Here is a 19707-nt window from a genome sequence, read left to right as displayed (position 1 = left end):
TCCCTCACAACCCGGTCCATTTCAACCCGGGTTGGCCCCAATCTCTGAATAGGATCAAACGGTGTTGTCCCCTTTAAGTGAATTGATCCTGGCCATTAATCTCGCCTGATCCAACGGCCTATATCAAATCCCCACCCCACTATATAAGCCCAAATCCTTACCCCACCCCCAAGCCAAAACACCCCGTCTCACCTTTGTCTCTAACCTTTAGAGACCAGATGACCCTCCGCCCCTTACCACGGTTGACCACCCACCGAAAATCGCCTCACGGCGGTTCCGGTGGTCCAAACAACCCCAAAATTACACCATAGCTTCCCCACGACATCCCCTTTCCGGATCTGGTGTTAGTTTCCTTCGAATCATAACCAATCTTCTCGAATCTTCAATCGAAGAGTTCGTCTGAAACTCCACCTATTCCGATGACCACCAAATTAACACCACAACATCCCCTGACCACCCTCATCATGGATCTGTTAACCTTTTACTTCGAATAATCCTACAACTTCTCGAATCTTCAATCGAAGATTCGAGCAAAACCTAAACCTACCCCAACCTACCCCAAAATCATACCAGTTACTCCCTTGACCTCACTCATAACCAAACCAAGCTTGGTTTGGTTCGAATCTTCCTAGAAATGTTCAAACCCTAAATCCGAAAAAAACGGAACCCTAAAATTTCAAATCATGGAATCTGTCCGATTAAATGAAGGGTTGGGGTCTAATAGACCTTAATCGAGGTATTCTCAATTGAGAATACTTCGATTAAAGTCCGTTCGACCTCAAAGAGGTCAAATCCGGTTCAAGACTGGGACATTTTTGTTTTTAAGATTCAGAGGTATTTTTCCTTTCTTTCTTTTTTTGTTCATGTATTCTATGTGTATCTCGTTGCCTATTTTAGTAATTAGTGTGATTTTTCTACTTTTTTTAATTAATCCTGTTTCATCTTCAATAGACCTTTTATTTGGTCCAATTCTGGCATTGCTTCTGTTTGCTGTAATTGTTATGAGTTACAATGTGTGTAATCGATTCGACTAAGTTCGTCGATTAGTTGTTTTATTATAAACCCCTGTTCCTGTTAATGCTGATTGAAACTGCCTGATTATCTATTTTCAGATTGATTGTTATCATTTGTTGTAGGTAATCAGTTAATTAGTTTTCGTCGATTAATTCGTTCTTGTTTGTTAAATCAATAAGTTCGTCAAATGTTGTTATGTATGTTTGATCTGTGGCCACTTAGTTTCAGGGCATTGTCATTAGGCTGATAATGAACCTGCATTCATGTTACCTGCATTCATGTGCATATTGATTCAATGTTTCAATTTCAGTTTAAATGATTCTGTTAAGTTCTGTAAATTCAGTTCAATTTGTTTCAATTGGGATTCGACCTTAGTCATTTAGCTGTCAATAAGTTTGGTTATAGCTGTTAGTCAGATTTAGTTTTCAAATCTTTGTTAGCTGGAACAAATTGCAGAATTAAAAGTTTTAATACAGTTGCTAGGCAGTAATATTAAGGGGTTTATGGGATGATTTAGGAATAAAATAGTTATGATTATATTTTAGTGTTAGTGCTTTGTTAGTGGGGTATTAATCAATACACTAATGAGGAACCAATGGGAATGGAGGGGCTGAAATTAAGGAAAAGCTTTCCTTAGTGGAATTTAAAGTGAAAATCAGATTTTTAGTGGGAAAATTCTGATTTGAATAAGGAAAAGGGGTCGGGCACTAAGTTTGGAGGAGGGGGGGCAGATTTGTATAAAAGGGGTTGGGGACTGACTTTTTAGAAAAAAAGTGAGAGAATTTTAAAGAGAGGGGAAAGAGAGCTGAAAATTAGGAGAAATTTCAGAACTAAAAAGGGAGAGAATTTTAAAGAGAGAGCTGAAAATTAGGAGAAATTTCAGAACTAAAAAGGGAGAGAATTTTAAAGAGAGGGAAAAAAGAGCTGGAAATTAGGAGAAATTTCAGGACTAAAAAGTGAGAGAATTTTAAAGAGAGGGGAAAGAGAGCTGAAAATTAGGAGAAATTTCAGAACTAAAGAGGAGAGTGTATATAGGCTATGTTATCTTACTAAGTGAGGAATAGAGTAAATGTTTAAGGGCTAAGCTCACGTTGAAGAGCTTGTGTTTGCTTTCTTCTTTGAAGGTTCATGATCAGAAAGACAGTTTTCTTACACCTGCCTATCTTTTGTTTTGACTGTAATTGCTTTGTGGTTTTGTTTGGTTTGAATTTTGAATTTCCTGGGATTTCTGCTGATTTTTCAAGCTCTGTTCTATTGAGTTGCTGGGGTTATTCTCTTGTTTTCAATCTTCTCCTGGGATTTCTGCTACTGTTATTGTTGGCTACTGGTCTACTGGTTGTTGCTGTACTGCTGTGTTACTGTGTATGCTACTGCTGTTTTTCTGCTCTGATCTTCCTCTTTTTCTCTTTGCTTTCCAAATACCAGGTACATAAATTTGATACACTGGTTCTTGTAGGCTGAAACTTGAAGCATGAATACAAATAAATAAGGAGTTGAAGTTTTAAAATTCTCTATAGTTGTCTATTTGTTTGTATGTACATTAGAATACCTTTCTTTTATTAGAGTCATGTAGGTGTTTGTTTATGTATAACTGGACATGCCTATTCTATAGTAATTTAGTTGTAAAATTCCCCCCCTTTTGTATGCTTTTAGTTAATAAAGACTAATGATGTAGTAGTAATGTTTTGTCATTTCAGTCTATTTTGTTTAAAAGCATGTTCCAAATACACATCATGCCATAGGTTGATTATTCAATAGTTTAAATTATTTCAGTTAACAAATTGCTTATCTAATTTCGTAAGAACAAGTTCAATTGGTTAATTTCAGCATCTAAGTGGTCTAGGATAAAAAATCAGATTTTTCAGGTTCATTCATTCCAGTAGAATATCACTTTAAATTGGTAGAAATTTGTTAACAAAAATGACACCATTTTTAGTTTGGAAAATTATGAATATGTATAGAAACCATTAACTAAGTCCAATTTGAAGTAGTATGGCCCAGGTCTGGTTTTATCCCTTATATGTCGGACCTGGGCCCATAACTGTCAAATAGATTGCTCTTACTACGTTCATTTTAGATTTAACGAATCATGTTCGAAACTCAACTATAATAACTCGTAAGTATGTAAATAAAGTAGGACCTTTTTCTTCATTTACTTTAGAGACAAACGAAATAGAAAACATAGTCACTATAGGACGACCTTTAAAATAAAAATGAGACGAGCCTCACCAAACAAAATATGCACAAGCTGCGGGGCCCTCTGTACGTGTTTGTGAAGTTGCTTAGATTTCGGGATGGGCCGTTTAGCAAAATTTCACAGCCTCGTCCAAAATAACACTACATTAGTCGCTTAGGGCGCGCCTTTAAATTTATCTTCTCAAACTCGGGTGCACATTTATGTGACCCAAATCCAAATCTCGACAGAGTCAAAATATGTCGGTAATCACGGGTACATTGATGTGACGTGGTTCGAGATATATTTTCGCGATGTTGCAATTCTCGATAAAAATGGTCTATGATAAAAGCGGTTAAAAGTTAAAATTCACACATATGTTCAACATGCATTGTATCAGATAATCAAGTCGAATATGACCGTTGAGCGACCGTGCTTGAACTACGGAACTCGGGAATGCCTAACACCTTCTCCCGAGTTAACATAATTCCTTATCCGGATTTCTGGTGCGCAGACTGTTAAACAGAGTCATTCTTTTCCTCGATTCGGGATTCAACCGGTGACTTGGGACACCACAAATCTCCCAAGTGGCGACTCTGAACCTTTAAATAAAATCCAGTTTCGATTGTCCTTTAATTGGAAAAACTCCATTTATGTCCCTTAGCGGGGTGTAGGTGAAAAAAGGAGGTGTGACAATCATGTGTTGCTGATTCTACCATGGAAGCCGAATATTTGGCTACATCTGAGGCAGCTAAAGAGGCTGTTTGGCTCAGGTACTTTCTTAAAGAGCTTAATGTGGATCCTTCGGTTCAAGCACCAATTGTACTTTATTGTGACAATAGTGATGCAGTTACAAACTCGAAGGAACCAAGAAGCCATAAAAGGAGCAAGAATATTGAGCGTAAATATAACTTAATTCGGGACATAACTCAGAGAGGTGATGCAAGAGTCTTGAAGATTGCGTCAGAGGACAATTTGGCAGACCCGTTTAAAAAGATCTTGACACAGAAGATTTTTGACAAGCATGTAGAAGGAATGAGTGTTAGAGTAGTAGACGCATGGTTATGAGTCTAAGTGGGAGATTGTTGGGATATACTATTAACCATGCGGTTTAGACATAGTATTATATTTTATTCTTTATGGAACAATTATTTATTTAAGTTATTCAATTCAATAAAGTACTATTTTAAATAGATCATTTGTTACATGTGTCCTTTTAGTTATGTAGTAGATAATTTAGTGTATGGAGTCTTAGCTCATGCACAGAAGATTAAATTGTTGGTTCTCATAATTAATAAACTATGTTCACAATCAAAGATATTGTTGGACAAAATATCTTGATGATTGTAGCACAAGATTATTGTATAATTTGTCTTGATTATGGGAGTAGTTTTACTCCAACTTCTTGTGCTAGTATCCTCAGTGTATATTGAACGGACCAAGTAGAGAAAAGATATTTTTGTACTGAATATATAAAATATTTTCTCTAATTCATTAAATGAGCTTATACTCCTAATCTTGATATAATTAATATGATCAATGTAATTTGTTTATTGCTTTGATTTATCAAAAGGTACGACTCTATTTAGAGTTAGTGTATGCCTAATAGATTGGACAATAACGAATAACATTTGTGAATAATAATTAGTTGATAGAATCCATGACTCGGTTTTGGGTTTGATGATACCCCTTTATGTAAGCTTATAAGTTTTCATATGAAAACCCGGCCGGTGAATTTTGTATCCGTCACATGAAATAGTTTAAGCGGAATTATAAAGGATTTAATTAGTTAATTGAATTAAATTTTCAGTGATTTAATTGAATTAGCTGGTATTTGAAATCTTAACATGGGGAGTTAAATAAGTGTTAATGAATTTTCGAAATTCATATTGAGGAGTTCAATTGTAGTTTCTTAGTGGAATAAATTGCAATTAATTATAGTAAGAATTAATTCATGCTAATTTCGAATTAATACTATAATTAGTAGCCTCTTATTAGTTATGTGGTCCCTGCTATACCTAGTAAAAACCTGGACAAACTTGGGTAAAAAGTAGCTTGGGAGAAAAGTTATCCTTTTGAGTTAGAGTAGGATTCTACTTGCAGAATTCTACACATTTTTGAGCCTCCTATTGTGGCTTAATTTCGGGTCTATTAAAGGAAGACTAGTTTCACCTAATAACTTACCTTTTAGTTGTATTGTTCTTGCCCACCCAATAGCAAAATCGTCCAAGGTTTTACTAGGCAAATAGCAGAAGACTGCAACCCTGGATTCTTGTTGTTTTGAAGATTTGTGCAACTACTTCAAGAGGTTAGTGCTTCTAATCTCGTTATTATTGCGTTGTCTAGTTTACATGTATTTGATGCCTGGATTGTATGCTTGCTTCCGTTGCGCATGTTCTAACAGTGACGAGAGTATGTGCGTAGTGACTATTATGCTCTAATCCGGGTAGTTTTAGGACCCAATTCATGAGTTATTTAGAATTTTTGCATCATACTTGTTAATCCAAAATGCCTAAATGATATTAGTATTTTGTTGGAGAAATTGTGGAAGATCGTTAATTAAATTTGCATAAAACCTCAATAATATCTAAGTCAAATGCTTATAAAATATTCTCCTCTTCTTGTGGAGCGGGCCGAACTCCTCGGCAGTAGATAGATGCATTTATGATTCGTGCCGCTCGACTTTTGACAGTGTACACATTATTCTGGATCGGGCCGTACTACCTTGACATAAATCGTGCTTAATAATAATAATAATAATTACTTGGTTTTATTTATTCAGACCTTTTAGTTTCTTATATCTTGCAAATAAGGGAAGTTTAATTACTCGAAAATTTATTAAAAAGGAAATACATATTTAATTCACTAGTTGGCTTGTCTAGCGGTGGTGTTGTACGCCATCACGATCTATAGGTGAAATTGGGTAGTGACATAAGCTCGGGGGTAAAATGATAACACAAAATATAAGCTCAGGGGGCCATACTTAGGATGGGTTTTTAGGTGTTCTGCCTCAAATAAAAGGGTTTACGAAAGCTTGCGATCTAATACCACGACCAAATAAGAAGTCAATCAAATTAAAACTTTAAGGTAAGGCCTAGTCCCTATCCGGCAACTGCTTTTTGCGCACAGTAATAATTAAATCGTAACTCGTATTTGAAAAAAAAAAAATCATGACACTTCGAGATGTTAAATTGAATCTTTCAGGACTATTAATATAAATCTCCAAACAGTATTATGAGTCATAAATAAGAGAATTAATTGTAATGTTTAATTAAGCATCTATTGCATTCCATGTATATTTATTATATCATGAAATGAAATTACAATAATTTAAAGTAGTTATTCTCATAAACAAATAATGCATATGTGAAATTACCTTGCTACTGGGGAAACACATGGGAAACGTTTGGGATCATCACAAACCTTAATCTGATGCTCATCATACAATTGCTTAGTCTCACATTTAAATTCTGGTACTCCTTCTCTACATTTACTTTCTAATTCATCTTGAGGAGTATGATCTAAGCCTCTTTCCACTAATAAATAGTCAAGACATTCTAAAAAACAACCATATTCTATTGATGGAGGATATATTTTACAATTTATTAATAATATCGAAGATAATATAAAGAAAAAAATACAAGTATGCTCCAAAGTCATCATCCGCGTACAAGCCATCCTTGTATTTATAATTCCTATGGAAATAAGCAATTAATTAGTTACATTAGAAGTTTCATAGCATTGTTTTCATGATTTTTATCATATAAACTAGAATCATGGTATTAAAAATAGAAGGGCACTCGTGTCTATAGATTACCACTTTAATATAGATATTACGCGTAATTATAAAAATCCTCTCAAGTATTTAAAAAAATCACATTGATGCTTACTTTAATTTTACTTGTAATATAAGATCTTTTCAGTCAAAAATTCGTTAAATTACCATCTCAAAATGTTATACTTGCACCCAAATGTGAATAGTTGACCTAATAGTTTTGCTATTACATCTCAGTGCAATTATATTGCTTTTCAAAATGTCTTATTGTGTAAAAACTAAAATAAGCTCTGCCATTGCGAATTAAAAGACATTTTCAACCTAAAATTTTATGTCTAAACAATGGAGATTGTTCAAAATATAGAAGCACAGATATCAAGAAATAAATTTAAGAGGCACACAACAATAAGAAATAAAACCAACAAATTAATTAATTAAAGGTGAAGAGAAAAAAATCTTGCTTACCCTTTATTTTGATAGCACAAGAATATTTGGTTTAAGCTGACCTTTTTTGAGAGGACAATGTTGTAGGGCATAAATAGAGAAAACAATTGGTAGAATTTAGACATGTACGTTATGAGTGAACAAATATATTTTATTAAAGTGAAAGGCTTAATAAATGTCAACTCATTAGAATTTAGACATGTATGTTATGAATGAAAGTCTCATTAATAGGAGAGATAATTTGTTCGCAACTCATTAATGTCAAAATTACATCCTCTTGCTAAGAAGGGCAGGAATGTAACCTTCTTGTGACTGTTAGTAAATTATATATCCGACTAGTTAATTAATTGCAAAATACCTTAAACCACCCCTAAACTTGATTCAGATTATTAGTATCCTTTCCGAACTATGCCCGGTCTTAATTACCCCCTCAATTTGGTCTTTTGAGGGTCACTACCCCCTAGACGCTGATGTGGCAAAAAGTGTGGTTACACTCGCCTGCCACGTGGATTTTTCTGTCTATGTGACATTTTTTTTGAAAAATATTTTTTTTTTACCTTTTTAAGAATATTATTTTTTTAGATAATTTTTTTCGAATAAAATTTATAATAAAACTTGGATATCACTACATTATTTAGGCTAAATATTTTTTTATAATTAATAAAGTTTTAGTTAATCTTCTTTTGAATTTGACCTGAAAATAAAGATTTATATAATTGAAATAAATAGTCAAGGCATCTAAAAAGTTATAAAAAATCATAGTTGAAATAAATAGTCATTGCATCAAAAGAAGAAATAAAAAGAGAGTACAATTGCACTTGTAATTTCTTGCAATTGTACACTCTTTTTATTTCTTCTTTTGATACAATGACTATTTATTTCAACTGTGCATTTTTACCTTTTTAAGTAAAATTTGTAAAAAATAATAATTTAGGGCACCGTAATTTAGAACTTTATAACAAATTATAGCCAAAATAATTAATTTCAAACTATGTATTTTTTATAACTTTTTAGATGCCTTGACTATTTATTTCAATTGTATAAATTTTTATTTTCAGGTCAAATTCAAAAAAAGATTATCTAAAACTTTATTATTTTTATCCAAATAAAAATATTTAGCTTAAATAATGTAGATCTATCCAAGTTTTATTATAAATTATATTCGAAAAAAATTATCTAAAAAGTAAAATTCTTAAAAAGGTAAAAAAAATATTTTATTTTTCAAAAAACTGTCACATAGACAGAAAAATTCACGTGGCAGGTGAATGCATCCACACTTTTTGCCACATCAGCGTCTAGGGGGTAATGGCTCTGAAAAGGCCAAGTTGAGGGAGTAATTAAGACCGAGCATAGTTCGAAGAAGATACTAATAATTTGAGTCAAGTTTAGGGGTGGTTAATTAATTTATCTTTCCTTCAGACAGGCAACTCATTTTTAACCTTTGTAAATTGATGTAAAAGATAAAAAAATGTTAAGGTGCCAAAAGTAAAACACCAAATGTATAATCTAAGATAAGTTTACGAAATTAAATAAATTGAAAATCAAATGTAATAAAGGAAAAATACAGCTGAAAAATGAACAAATAAAATATTGCCTACCTATTTGTAGCTTTAAATATTTTTATTATTTGTAACGTTTTAATGCATGGACTGACCTAATGTATTACTAATATTTAGAAGCGAGAGTTCGAAGAGGACGAACACGACGAGTAATTTGCTGTACAAAATATAGTTATCTATAATTTGTACTTCAATATTTGGGCCTATTCGTTGGCTTTTGCTCTTTGTGGGCCTATTGAACATGGGTAGGCTCTCCATCAAATTACACGTGTGCCACTTTCTTTACTACCGTACGAGTATATTTCTTACTCCTCAAAAGTTGAACTTTGACTGCTTCACAATTATTTGGTGAGTTTTTCAATTTTCTTTTTTGTTGGAAAAATTCCCTTTTCTCCTTTACTCTTTCAATATCAGATCTTTTTAATTTTTCTCTGCAATGATCTAATTTTTCCATGATATGGCATGTGATGTGGTCTGATTATTAAATTTTGGGCTTTGCATATTGTGATTTTTGCTTATGAAGCTAAGACTTCAATCTCTGGAAATAAGGTTTTCACATTTTCGTTATTTATTTCACATTTTTGGGTCCTTATTTTGATTTACTTACTCATGCATGTTTCGAAATTGATACCTGGGCGCATAATTTGGAATAGTAGATAAATACACTTAATCTCAAAAGTAATTACTACTTCAAGATTCCTATAGGATTCTAATCTCATGAATGAAGCTCAAATTAATTTTTCACTCATTCATAAGGGCAAAATTCCTGCTTGAAAGCGGGTATACTAATTTTCATTTATCATCTGATCTTAATTAGTTTCTTCTTCTCTCTTCCCTTTTTTTCACGTTTCGTCCCGTTTCCTACTTCTTGCAATAAAAAATTCTTTGGTTTCTTGCAGAATTTTGGGTTTTGATAGTTTTGGTCTTTGAACTGATCTTTATGAAGAATCTTTAGGACTTTCCGAGATTTTCTGTTGTCTTTGAGTTTTTATTTTTAATTATTATTATTTGTTGCGTTCATATCCAAATATCTATAAAAAGCCTTTCAAATATTTTAAAAGATTATTTCAGCCAAAAAAATGGTTGAAGTTTTAGATTATCTATCACTGAGAAGTATAAAGCACCTGTACTATATTTGTTGCTTAATAGTTATTCTAATGGGCTCTCTGTGTTGGCTGCTAATTTCTTTTTCGCTTTGACTATGTTAGTGTGTGTACTATGTGCCACCCTTTATATAAGGTTACGTGCTCTGTATTTTCAACAACAACTTCTGATATGAATTCTTGACGGTCATGTCTTCGTCTTCTTTCTTTTCTTTCGTAATTTTGTCATCTTTTCTTCTCTCTCTCTCTCTCTCTCTCTCTCTCTCTCTCTATATCATCTTTTCTTCTCTATTTATATATATGTATAATATAGCTTGAGCCTCTGTCTTTTGAGTTATTTTGCAATCTTTATTTGTCATTGCACTTATCTATCTGTACTCAGTTTTCTTTTGAATAATGACTAGCTAAAACTTTTACATAATGTTCTTGATTTCTGCATACCTTGTGTTTTTCCGATAAATTTTATCGCTGTTACCAAGATATCATGGCGCTAATAGGCAACATCAACCAAATAATGATCGAGACACCAGATTAGAAATGTAAAGTCCAAATTGTTGGCATAGGCCGAGAATGAAAAAGTGAGAAAAAGAAGATTTCTAAATCTTATTTTAGAAGATGAAGAAGTAATTTCATCTATCGTTCGTATAATGTAATCGAATTTTTATAATTATAAGTTAGCTGCATCTCTGATGAATATTAACAATCCACAGGAGCAGTAAATTAGAGGGGTCACTTGGGCGATGACATTTAATATTATGCCGACAAGCTTAAGCTCTTCCACACATACTTAATCTCCACTACAAGAGTTAAAATTTCATCCACTTTATACTAAAGACCTTTACACAAATTTTATTGTGTGCTTAATAGAAAAATTATAGTGGAACCAAAATAGTGATAGAGATATACTAATGCCACCACCAAGCAAGTTGAATCTGGCTGATTTGTACCACATTGCTGCTGATCTTGCTGCTGAAAGTGGTAACTCAGTTCTACCCAATATTAGTATGATGAAATATATGATTTTATGAAATACATGAACCGTATTATACTTCATTATTTTCAAAACTTTCTGCTGAAATTATCTATTATGGCCCTCCAAAATATGCAGGTCGAGTTCTAAATAGGTGCCGGGAAATTATTTTCACAGACAATAAGTATACTGAAATATTTTACATTATACACCACAATTTGACTCCTCAGAATATAATATACATATATCATTATAAATAGATATATTCAATAATTTATTCATATACTCTTACATTTGTCATGAAAAAAATTGGCTTCTTCTCACTTTGTGGCAGGACTTCGCAGAAGTCGAAGGAACCAAACTCCATCAGAAAATTGAGGCGAAAATCAATAACGATGAAGGATATCCAGTAATCCTTAGGAGGATTATAGAAATATCTCCTTATAATGGTACGAGTGTACTCATTTTTCTTCCTTATATATTTTTTATAGAGAAAAAGAGAATACAATATTACACAAAGATTGTGGCATATACAGGTTTATCACTGCAAACTATATTCAACTTAACAATATAAAAATAGATCGCCGCTTATCCATAAGCGTTGGAGTTGATCAATTGTTATAAGATTTTTTATTGTTATTCTCGGACTAAAATATGTAAGTGTACACCAATATTAATTATCATGTATATTGTGACGATAGGCAAATTCAAACAAAGACATGCTTGTAAGTTATGCATCAGACAACTTCTCGCGATCATTCGACTTCAAGAAGTCGAAGGAACCAAACTGCAACAGAAAATTGACCCAAAAATCAATGACGATGAAGGATATCCAGTAATCCGTAGAAGGATTATAAGAATTTATAATGGTACGAGTGTACTCAGATTTCTTCCTTATATATTTTTTATAGAGAAAAAGAGAATACAATATTAGACCAAGATTGTGGCATATACAGGTTTATTACTGCAAGCTATATTCAACTCAACAATACAAATAGATCCCCGCTTATCCATAAGTGTTGGAGTTGATCAACTGGTATATGATTTTTATTGTTATTCTTTAACTAAAATATGTATGTGTACACCAATATTGAATACCCTGTATGTTGTGACGATAGAGAAAATTAAAACAAAGACGCTTGCAAGTTATGCATCAGACAATTTCTCACGGTCATCCGCCTCTCTCATGATGATTCCTGCTCAACAACAAATTATCCTCATTGGAAAAATTCAGTCACAAACTTTGGTAAGTGTAGTAGATATTTAAACGTGTACAAATTTATTTATAAAACAGAGATAAACATGTAATTTTTTGTTCGTTGACAAATTGGAAGTTGTCACGTTGAGGAAGAAATTTCAATATCAAATAACATGTAGTAGTTTTTGTGTGCTTGAGTGCTTGGGCTGCAAATAAAAGTTGCGAGCGAAAGAAAGAAGAAATTTTGACTGCACCAAGTGTAAATGGACAACATTACTTCCTCGGGTATTATAGTTTTACCATACTTAGAAGTATCATTTTAGCAAATATATCATATATGTACATATATTATACCATCTTTAATTGCATGTATATGTTCCTGATTAATTTTACTAATGGTAGTGGTTCTACAACTGCAGTAATTTTGGGTGATGTAGCTGAAAAAATGCTCGACATGACAGCAAAAGATATATTTGACACAGCATGTGATAGGCACAAACTTAGACCAATTAGTTATTTTGTATTAGTATATTTTATGAATATTCTTATTATGTGACCCACAATTTAATTATTTTTAGCATGAAAAATTCATCTATATGTACTTTTACGGTACTTTCATTTCAGCTTAGTTTACCCGGTACTTTAGATCTAAAAAATTATCTTTCACTTTTAGAAATAACTCACGCACATTAACAATGTCCTAGATATGTTTTCGGACATAATCTTCCGAATTCAATTTAGATAATCATTCTTGAAAAGTTCTGACAATGTGCATATAAGTCTATCCGTGTTATCCTACATAGAAAAGGAACAGATCTTTGCACCAAATATTGGCGAGAGAAGCAAAAAGTAAGTCAAGGCTCTAGGAACAAATGAAAATTTTTAAAAGATTTTATTGTTTCAAAATCCAAAATATATATAAATAAAAAAAAATCAATTTTTTTTTATTGTTTCAATTGTAGTACCTCTTTAAAAGATTTTCGAAATTTCAAAAAAAATGAAAAAAAAAGAAGTTTAAAATGTATAAATATTTCCTTGGTCTCTTTTCAAAAAAAAAAAAAAAAAAAACCTATAACTAAATTCCAGAAAAATAGTTATTCTTCTTTTCTTTAAAAGATTTTATTTTGTTTCCCCTATTTTGATCCAACCGAACTACGCCGGTTTGATTCTCACACGGTGTGAGATACGTAGGCAACTCTCATCGGGTCCAACCTCCCATTTTGCAAAAAAAAAAATCTTAAAAAAATGATCTAGATAATTTTAATTTTTGAGTCTAATAAAGGTTTTTTTTATAATCACCCTAAATAAATGTGCAGGATGAGCACGATACAAAACGAACCTTTTTCAATAATGACCAAGATCCCTTTTGAGTTGCGATTATGGTGGAACGACTTAGGCAAGGAGGGGCAAGGCAAAGTAAGGAAATATCTGAAAGATCTCCCGGATTTACTAGACATTCAGCCTCGGGGCGATATTATCAGATCATTGGTCACTTACTGGGATTCGGCGCACAATGTATTTCATTTCTCAGACTTCGAGCTCACCCCGACTTTGGAAGAAATAGCGGGATACATTGGGGGTGATGAAGCTCCGTTAAGGTTCAAATACTTGATTGCACCTAGGGCCGTCACGGTACACCGGTTTCTGGATTTCCTGAAAATACCCCGAACATTTCACCATCCAGATCTTGCCAAAGGTTTCTGCAGTCTCCACCTCATGTATGCTAGATACGGTCACGAGGGCGGGTTCAATAAGCCGGATTTCAAACTGTGTAGTAGAGGCAACCAACAAAAGTGGGACGAACACAGGCTGTTAGCTTTTATGACAGCCTTCTTGGGTCTTATAGTGTTCCCAAGGAAGAACGGAAACATCGATCTAAAAATAACTGGGGTCGTCAGTACTTTGCTTACCCAAGATAAAAGTACTCTGGCGCCTATGATTATGGCTGACATTTTCCAGGCTCTCACTGCTTGTCGAGCCAGGGGCGACTTTTTCGAAGGATGTAACCTACTGTTGCAAATGTGGATGACCGATCATTTATGCCACCGCTCCCCGCTCTTGGGTTACGGTTCGCCCGAAAAAACTTGTATTGGAGAATTCTACACAAGAATCAAAGGGTTCAATTTACCTGAGGGAGTCACATCATGGACCTCATTTCTCCGAACTCTCACTGCTAGCCAAATCCAGTGGACGCTCGGATGGTCGCCTATTGAGGAAATCATATACATGCCGGCAACCAGGCCCCACTTTCTGTTGATGGGACTTAAAAACATCCAACCCTATGCACCATATCGGATTTTGAGGCAACTTGGGAGATATCAAGTGGTGCCGAAAGATGAAGATCTGAGTACCCAAGTGATTGAAATCAGTCCGGACGGTCGTTTCCCCGAAGAAGAAGTTCGCCAAATCTGGAGTGAGTGCCAACATCTGACAGCAAGCACTTGTGTGATGGATATAGCAAAAGGGGAAGTTGCCCCAGGGTATCACGCTTGGTTCAGAGGCGACCTGTCTTGCGAAAGACCAGCTAAGAGACCGCATCTCAAAGATTTTGTAGAATCGTCCCAAGGGAAATGGAACTGGTTAGCAAAAGAAAAGGGGTATCGGGCAGAGATCGGTGATTTGAAGCTACAAATTGACAGTCTGAAATTCAATAACAACATACAAATTGCGGCGGATCGAAGCGAAAAGAATAAATTGATCCAAGAGAATGAAGAACTTAAGGCCCAAATCCAAAAATTGAGATTGTCTCTTGATGAACAGCCCAGAAGTCGATCAGACCAGCAGTTGATTAAGGGTTTAAAAAGAGAAGTCACGGAATGGCGAGATGGTTTAGAAGAATCTGAAAAGGTCATGGCAAAGCTCAAGGCACAGTGGGGAACAAGAGTAGAGAAGCATCGCCGATACTTGAACCAATTGAAACGCGACCACGAGAAAACTGTTGCCAAAATGAAGAGAGAGATAGCCACACTTGAGTTTGAAGCAGTTAAGCAGGCAAAGGATTTCCAATTAGAAAGCAGATACTGTTAAAACTTGTTGGCCCAAATGAAGACAGAAGTACGGCAGTTGAAGAATCAGCATATACAGGATTCTCAGGTATTCAAGACGTGCAGTGATCAGATAAGACGCCTACTCGTAGGGAAGAAACAAACCAGAGATAGGATCAGGGCCATTGCCCACGCCATTATCAGACGGTGTCTACGGTGTGAGAACATGACCAGCGTTACCGTTCTCTCAGCAGTGATGGGTTATGTCAAGCAGACCATGCACGAGTTGGAGCAACTCGAAAGGGATCTCACACCTAGGACCGCGGCGAGGCCGAATGATGCCCCGCGGGCACCAATTTTTAAAACCATAATGAACTCATAAGTCGAGTCTGTATCTTAACATTTTCTGTCTGTCCTTTCGCATCAAGGTGTTTTAGTCTAGGTTTATTTTTCAAGGTTTGCTTTTCCTTTTGTGAAAATGATGTTTGTAATAGATCGTTTCAGTAATAAAAGTATGTTTCTTCTTACACTCATTTGTTTTTGAACTATGAAATGATCTGATTCGCGTGGCATCGTGATACGTAGGCAATCCCCATCGGATCCAATTACATTTTAACCAAAAAAAAAAAATTTAACAAAAGGGAGAAAGAAAAACATAATATAAAAATAAAAAAAAAAGAGAAAGAGAAAAAGAGAATCCCAAAAGGAAACTGGAATGACGCATGCTTTCGTCGCAAACATGTAGGAATCCCCTTAACTGTATAGGTGCATCATGCCCTACGTGAGGTTGCCTATCTGTTATTTGATTCAAATTAACCATTCGTTTGTCGTTGAGTTCCTTCCAGGTTTTTGGAAAAGGTGGTTGGTTTGGTGAAAGTCTGGCCTCGCACTCATATTTCACGAGATCGAAAGGGAGTGTTCAATTACCTATTGTTAAGACAGGATGCAGTGCTCACACTTACTTCACAAGGTCAAAAGGAAGTATAGAAATGTCTTCAGAGATTCCGTTGCCAACAATCCCTGTTTCCGAGGAAAGTTCTATCTCGGCCATCCTCACGCCCGAATTCGCAACTGCGGAGGAAAATAGAATCTTGCGGCTCCGCATGCTGGAATAATGGAAAAGAGCCACCAAGCATCGTCCCTGGATTCCCTGAGTTATTCTCCAGGACAAGCGGGACTTCTAATGTCCCCATAAGCTATCCTGCTACCCCGTTTGGATACCCAGCCATTTCAGCCTTCTCTGCTTGATCGCCCTCTGAGTCTTATCCCCGAGTGTCAACATCGGATGTAAACACAAACGTCTTTACTGCACCACCTTGCCCGATCACGGCACAACCTGCTGCATACAAGCCGAATTTTGACTCGTCCTCGTTTACATTCCAAGCCCCATCTTTCTCAATAGAACCAACTAGGTTCCCCACCAGCACTAATCCTCCACAGCCTCAGTGCGAGCTTGCACCAGGGCAGAATCAGAACCCCAGAATTGCTGAACAAAATGATATGGCCAAAAGAATGAGAAGCCTTGAACAGAGTTTGAAGAACATGCAAGGTTTGAGCGGACAGAAAAGCGTCTCTTACGCCGACCTATGCATGTTCCCTCACGTGCACCTACCAGTGGGTTTCAATACCCCAGAGTTTGAGAAGTACGACGGGCACGGTGACCCCATTGCTCACCTCAAGAAATATTGCAACCAATTAAGGGGAGCCAGCGGAAAAGAGGAATTGCTAATGGCATATTTTGGGGAAAGTCTGGTAGGAATAGCCTCGTAATGGTACATGGACCAGGACATGTCCCGATGGCATGTCTGGGATGATCTCGCTAGAGATTTTGTGAGACAATTCCAGTATAACATCGACATCGCACCAGACCGAAATTCTCTGTCGAACTTGAAGAAGAAACCTTCAAAAAGCTTCAGAGAGTATGCTATTAAGTGGCATGAGCAGGCGTCGAGGGTGAAGCCTCCCATGGATGAGGTGGAAATGGTCACTACTTTTCTCCAGGCTCAAGAGTCTGACTATTTCCAAAACATGATGTCAGCCATGGGAAAGCCGTTCGCAGAAGCAATTAAGATTGGAGAGATGGTGGAGAATGGGCTAAAAACGGGTAGGATTTTGAGTCAAGCAGCCATAAGGGCAACCTCCCAAGCCGTCCAAAGCGGGTCTGGAGGAATGGCAAGAGGGAAGAAAAAGGAAGAAACGGCTATGGAAGCATCAGAAGCAAGGGAATATCGTAATCCCAGGCCCCGTTTTCCAGAAAGGACCCCACAACACTACTACCCCCACCAAAACATGGCATATGCTCCTCAACCATACATGGTTATGAACACCCAGCCTTATGTCCATCCGCCACAACAAGCCAATCGAGGCCAAGCTCCACCTCCCAGAAATCAGCCTCCATACCGCAACCACTATAACCCACAGCCTCCGCAAAATAACTTTCGTCCTCAGGAACCACCTAGAAGGCGGACTTTCACTCCTATCGGTGAGCCAAACTCTACTTTGTTCCGGAAGCTAGTCCAGTTGGGTTTCCTGCAGCCAGTCCCTCAGACAAGGCACAACCCGGCATCACTTTCTTACAAAGCCGGTGTCAAATGCGCTTATCATTCAGGGGCCGAGGGGCACGATACAAACGACTACTAGTCATTGAGAAGAGTGGTCGAGAATTTAATAGAGCAAGGGAAAATAGTGCTAAGGGACGAGGAGGTCCCAAATGTGACTAATAATCCATTACATGCTCACAATAATGGGCCGCTGATCGGAATGATTTGCGAAGACAAAGAATTTGACCCTGCTTTCAAAGCTATAATCGCCATTGTCGACACAGAGAAGAAGCCTGAAACAGCCCAGAAACCAGAAAAGGGGGAAAAAGCCAATATTGTAAAGTGCGAGCCCGAAAAGAAGGTGGAGAAGAAGGCGGTGCCTGTGAAGAATGGAGTTCTTTACATCCCACGAGGTCGAGCAGAGAAGCCGCAGAGCTTCGAGGTCAAAAGGGCAAAACCTATGTACATACCGAAAGGGGCCTATGTGGTCCGGGGGACGATTCAACCACCTCGGCTGAATGAGCCAGTGGTTATCGAACGCGTGCCACAAAAGCCGATGACAAACCCGTCCACAGTACCTTGGAACTATCAGAGGACGTTGGTAACGTACAAAGGTAAAGAAGTCACGGGAGAACTTCCGGAAAATACTTTCATTGGAAGGTATTCAAACACCCAAGAGCTGAACAACGCCACACGGAGACGCTTCCCACCAAAGAAGCCTGTAAGCATTGAAGAAGCGGAATTTTTCTTCCAACAAATAAAAATGCCAGACTACGAAGTAGTAGATCAACTGCGCAAGTGCCCTGAGCAAGTGTCCATGCTATCTCTGCTAATGAGGTCAACCGAGCATCAAAAGATCTTACTCAAGACCCTGAACGAAGCATACGTACCAGTTGAAACCTCAGTTGAACAACTGGAATGGATGACGGAGAGGTTCGTTGCCATCAACCAAGTCTCTTTCGGCAAGAACGATTTACCCCCAGAGGGAGCGGCACACAACAAAGCCTTGTATATAACAGTTAAATGCGAAGGCTACTACGTCATGCGGGTGATGTTGGATGGGGGTTCAGGTGTTGACATTTGTCCGCTCTCCACACTACAGAGAATGGAAATTGGGACCGGAAGAATCCACCCCAATAATGTCTGCGTAAGGGCTTTCGACGACATCAAGAGAGACACCCTTGGGGAAATAGATTTGATGTTGACCATAGGGCCAATGGAGTTTGAGGTAACTTTCCAAGTGCTTTACATGGACACGTCCTACAATTTCCTCCTCGGCAGGCCTTGGATTCATGCGGCAGGAGCTGTGCCTTCCATTCTTCACCAGATGGTGAAGTTTGAGTATGAAGACCGAGAGATTGTGGTCCATGGAGAAGACGAGCATGCTATTTATCGGGACCCATCCATCCCATATCTTGAACCAAGAGAAGGGAGCGAACACACGGTCTATCAAGCTTTCGAGATTGTGTTAGCAGAGCATCATGAAGAGGGAAAACCTTGCCCCCAACCTTTCTTGTCTAATGCCTCGGTTATGGTGGCTAAAGAGATGATCCGACACGGATTCAGGCCAGGGAAAGGGCTCGGACGGATATTGCAGGGAATAACGGAACCCATCACCCTGCCTTCCGCCAAAAAACTTTTTGGGATAGGTTGTCAACCCACCCCAGAAGATGAAGAATGGGCAAAGAAGAGGAAGAATGGGGGGTGGAAACTGCCTCGGCCCCTGCCGGATTTATTTGAAACCTTCGTCAGACCGAGATATATTGAAGAAGAAGACAATGAGGTCTTCACGGCTGAGGAAATCGAGGAGATATGTGGGGCAATGAGAGAAATGCTCTACGAGGTTCACATGGTTCAACCAGGAGAAGGCACCAGCACCGCCGAAATACTATATATGGGGCAAAACGCCAAACTCCGAAACTAGGAGGCCACGCCATTCCCGACTAG

General features: G+C 36.9%; 2 long non-coding RNA genes across 4 annotated transcripts; one reads left to right on the top strand and one right to left on the bottom strand.

Moving 5' to 3' along the window:
- Window positions 1-6433: 6433 nt before the first annotated feature.
- Window positions 6434-7501, bottom strand: LOC142179569 (uncharacterized). The gene is made up of 2 exons (XR_012708092.1): window positions 7428-7501; window positions 6434-6882 (listed from the first exon to the last, which is right to left on the bottom strand). It is a non-coding gene; the product is annotated as an uncharacterized LOC142179569 (long non-coding RNA).
- Window positions 7502-10373: 2872 nt separating this feature from the next.
- On the top strand, window positions 10374-13106 carry LOC142179562 (uncharacterized). Of its 3 annotated transcripts, XR_012708083.1 has the most exons (4): window positions 10374-11487; window positions 11740-12074; window positions 12157-12521; window positions 12656-13106. It is a non-coding gene; the product is annotated as an uncharacterized LOC142179562 (long non-coding RNA). The 3 variants fall into 3 exon arrangements; XR_012708078.1 differs by having other exon boundaries at window positions 12157-13106; XR_012708071.1 differs by lacking the exons at window positions 12157-12521; window positions 12656-13106 and having other exon boundaries at window positions 10374-11222; window positions 11373-11487; window positions 11740-12150.
- Window positions 13107-19707: the final 6601 nt, after the last annotated feature.

Source organism: Nicotiana tabacum, chromosome 1 (assembly GCF_000715075.1).
Source record: "Nicotiana tabacum cultivar K326 chromosome 1, ASM71507v2, whole genome shotgun sequence".
NCBI lineage: Eukaryota > Viridiplantae > Streptophyta > Magnoliopsida > Solanales > Solanaceae > Nicotiana > Nicotiana tabacum.
Note: the sequence above shows the minus strand (reverse complement) of the source record. Positions and strands in the feature narration are given on the sequence as shown.